This window comes from Psittacula echo, assembly GCF_963264785.1.
Source record: "Psittacula echo genome assembly, chromosome: 4".
Lineage (NCBI taxonomy): Eukaryota > Metazoa > Chordata > Aves > Psittaciformes > Psittacidae > Psittacula > Psittacula echo.
In genome coordinates, this window is record NC_137738.1 from 105,978,468 (window position 1) to 105,983,016 (window position 4,549).

Here is a 4,549-nt window from a genome sequence, read left to right on the forward strand (position 1 = left end):
CTCGTGATGGGCCTCCCCAAACCCCGGCCGGGTCCCCGGCCACAATCCAGAGCGATGGGGAGCGGATGGAAACCCCTCGGCTCCACTTTCCCCTGCGGTGAGCCGGCGCGGTCTCCCGTGGGTGCAGCCTTCCAGCCAAAACCAAAACACCACCAGCGATGCAATTTTCCTCCAACCCCCCCCAACACCCTTTTCCCCACACCTCCCACCTTCCCCACCTTCAGCAGGTCCGGCCGCCGCTCCGAGACCCCAAGCAAGAAGCCCAGGTCCCTCCTGAGGAGATTTAGCTCCCGCCTGGATTTAGCTTCTCCCACCGGGCTCCATCCATCACCTCCCGCCCCCCCCCCCCTCCACGATGGGGCTGGGCTGCTTAAAACCCCGAATCAGTCTCCTCCCCCCCCCCCCGCCCCGTCCAGCAGCACCTTGGGGAGCCCGGGGGAGCCGCGGCTGGGGGATGCGGGAGGAGGCGGCGGCCGGGACCCCCCCCCCCTTCCTCGGGGCGGAGGGATCGGGAGGTTAGAGCAGTTCTTGGGGGGGGGGGGGGTGTTGGAAAGGGGAGGTAGAAGCGGGGGGTGCGCAGCCGGGAAGGTGAGAGACAGCGATGCTCTCTGCTAGGGCCTGGAGCAAAAACCTTTGTCCCGCAGGTACGATCGGTGCTTTAAGTTGTTAATGGCCTCCGAGGCCCGTGTTTGATGTGGGGCTGGCGGCGGGGGCTGGCACAGAGGCTGCCGGAGAGGGGACTAAATTAGGCAGACGGTGTGGAGGAAGAGGAGAAGGAAGGCTGGCTCGACCCTGTCACCCCCGCCTTGCCCTACGCATGTGCGGTCATGAATGGAAGAGGGGTGCTTAAACGAAGGTGGGTGCACTAACCCCTGCACCCCGATCCATGCTGCTCGTTTGCAAGTGGTGGCATGTGGGGAGCAGATCCCTAGGAGCAGCCGCAAAAATACCCCCTCCTGAGTGTTTTTACTCCCGTTTTTCCTGCGTGGGGAGCTGGGAGAAGCAGGAAGCACAGCGGGATGACCCACGGGATGCTGTGGCTTGGGATGGGGAGGCATTTCACAGAGCCACAGGGCAGGGTGGGTGTGATGGATGCTTTCCCCCATGATGGTTTGATTTTGATACGGGCTCCTTTGGGGGGGGTCTGGGGTGGAGGGGCATGGCTCAGGCCGAGGGATGCTGTCAGGGCCTTGCATGGGGCTTTCAATGGCAAGACCCCAAAAAACCGTTGTGGAGGGGAGTCAAGGGGAAATCCCCCTCCCAAGGAGGGCCTGGGAACGAGGTGAAACCTTCTAAGATGCTGTTTTCTCTGCAGATCATGGAGGGATCCTAGGAACCCACATCACATCCAGAGAAGGGCTGCATGGGGGGGAGTTATGGACAGAGAAACGACTCTTGGGACTGATTTCGATGTAACTAGCAGATTCCCCCGGCTGAACCCCTCTGCTGGGCTGAATTTAGCAGCACAAGAGATAATCGGCAGATAACGGCTGATACCCGGGAGGACAGCGGGAGACGGGCAGGCGGCCGAGGAGAGGGGGAGAAGCCGGAGGCAGCGTTGGGAAGGGGTAAGGATGGAAGCGGGCCGGGAAGAAGGGGGTTTAAGGGAGCTCTGCATCCCCCCCCGCCTCCCCCAAACCCCAGGGAATAGAGCAGTGGCTGGGTCGTGTGCTTGGATGGAGCATTTCCACTGGGCTCTCCTAAGACGAGCAGGACCCATAGGAGCGGAAAAAGGAGTGAATTTCTCTCCTGCCTTAAAAATAGTAACGATGATAATAATAATAAAAAAAAATCAACTAAAAAAAAGAGGAAAAAAAAGGCAAAATTAACTCTGTTTTGGAGCCCAAGGGGACAATAGGAGGAAGCTTTCAGTGGAGGCCCGTAGGAAGGGGCTCGCCGGAGTCCAGCGAGGCAGAGGAGCAAGGGGACAGAGAAGCGCTACCCACCTTTGGTGCTGGGGGCACAAGCGGTGGAGGGGGCCAGGCCGTGGGGCAGGACACTCGCTCGCTGCGGGGAAGGCAGAGGACTAGGAGATGCCTGGCTCCTGCCTGTTCCTGCTTTCTGGGGGGGTTTAGAGACAGTGGCCCCTGCCTTCCCCCCCTTCCTTTGATTCCCCAGTGAGGCCAGACTCCCCAGTCCCAGCTCGCTGACTGGTTTGCCCACATCACGTGGAAATGGGTGGCGATGGGAGGAAAGTGCGGGGGTAACCGGGGGGTGTCTGGTATCTGTTGCACCATCAGCCGGGTGACAGGTTTCATTGCTGTGCAAGGGAAGGAGAAAAGGGATATAATAATAATAAAATCAAACCACCACCACGGGCACGGCCCCACGGCCGGCCCCATGCTGCAGGCAAAGTCCAGCCGGGCTGCCCTGCTCCGCACCTCCGCTGCACCCAGAGGGACACCCAGGCACAGCGCACACAAGTAAAAAGGGGTATGTTCGGGGGGGGGGGGGGGGGGAGGGGGGCACGGCCCCCCCCAGCTCCCCTATCCCTTTGGAGGTAACCCCCTTTCTTGGGGATATTGTACAGGGTGAGGATTTCTCTTAAGACCTTGCCCCAAACCCTTTATGGTCCAAGCAGAGTGAAGAGGTGGCAGCCTCTGTCCCCTCCACCCCAGCCTGCCTGAGAGTGCTCCGCTACACTGGACACCCATCTTTTGCCCCCCGCTGCCTCCCTGGGCGCTGGGGTCTAAAGGTTAATGGTGCAGCACAGAGCCAATTCAGGGAATTAATGCTCACACCCTTAATTCTTCCTGCACTCTGGTTCCGGGATTTCCCTTGGAAATTTGGGGTCCTACCTGAGGTGGGGGCTGGCAGCAGCTTTTGGGACTGGGGAGGAAAAAAATCTTTGAGGAATTAAAGATATCCCTATGAAAGACGTGAAGGGAGCAGGGTCTGGGGGGGACAAGGAGGGGAAGAGATTAATTTAAAGGGGGAATGGACAGTGCAGCGAGTGCTCGGAGTGTCCCCCCATCCTCTGCCCCGGAGCCGCCCCATTACTCTGGGGTACCCCCTGTGGGGGGCACAGACAGTCTGTGACCGGGAAACCCCAAAAGGGTGCCCCAGCCCGGCACAGAGCCCAAAAATGTGTCTCCACATAAACCAAGGCAGATACAGCAATAGGGGCAGGAAGATGGTTAGAGGCACCTATAGAAATAAAGTTACAGGCACATAAATAGGGCATAGAGAAATAAGGGCCACGGTGTGCCTTGTTCAATATTTGTATTTTAAGCACACGGGGTAAATCCGCATGTAATCATGAGTATGTAGTTCTGTACTTACCAAAGCAAACACTGCCTATAGATGGGACTTAATGCACGTCTTACATATAAATATATATATACTTCTATACCTAAATATACAGTGTAATTTATACCACGCTGTGTGCGTGTGTATATATAAAAACATGCTTCTGAACACAGAGCTGTCAGTGGGCAGAGAAAGAAGGGAGAATTAAACATATCGATGTCTTTCATTTCTGTCCTTCTTCAAAGCAGCTGTGTATACAGATGTTCAGGGTTCGGGACATGCATCTCCCTCTCCACGCCTTGCAAAATTCTTGGTGATTTCCTCTACTAAATCTCCGTTGAATTCTTACTAAATATCAGCGCTTTCCTTAAAAAAAGGAAGCAAAAATCCAATTAAACCCTATTAAAACCGCCCGAGCAGCTCTACCAGGAGCTGATGATTTCAAGGACCTGCCTTGGGTTTGTCTCTTCTAGGAAGAAACGCGCACACACAGAGAAAAATGCCCCGTGGCCAGATCCAGCCTCTTTCCTTGGGGAAATACCGGTCCTCGGTGCCGAGCATCGCGTCGCGGCCGGTGCACACGGCCAGAAGGCTACGCCTTGAGGAGCCGAGCCCCAGCCTTAAGCGCCAGTCAGGAGGGAGAGGATGGATTTCGGACACTTTCTATGCCCCCCAAACCTCTCAAATGCAAAGGAAGGGACAGGGACAGAGCCCAGCGACAAAGGCGAAAAAAATCTCAGCTCTGCGCTCCGAGGAGCCTTTTTCCCTGTGCTCGCCCGCAAAGGTCAACGAAATCTGGCTGAAAATAACTGTGCGGAACAAACCTCGGCCTTTCCGCTCTCCCTTCCAGTGCCCTCTTCCCCCCTAGAGAGGAAATAAATCGATACGGTGCCAGTTTGGGGGGTTCGTTTTGTTCGGGCTTTTTCCCCTCATTGTAGTTAATTCCGTGGCGGTTTTAGGGTTAAAGCTGCGGGTGTTGGTAGATGCACCCGTGAGAGGCAGTGAACAAGAGAAGGAAAAAGAAAAGGAAAAAGAAAAATCTACATTAGGAATTCGGGTGAGGAGAGAGGGGAAATTTATTTAAAATTTTCTCTTCAGGACTGTGCTGAAAACCGAATTTTTTAAATTTCACTCGAAAAACCACAAAAAACCAAACCAAAACAAAACCCAACAAAAACCACCCCCCCAAACCCCCCCCCAAAACCACCAAAAAAACATCCAAGCAAACCCAAACAAGTTTAAAGAATGGAGAAAAAAAAAATCTCAGCGAGCAAGCGGGGTTTTAGCAGAGCAAAACAGA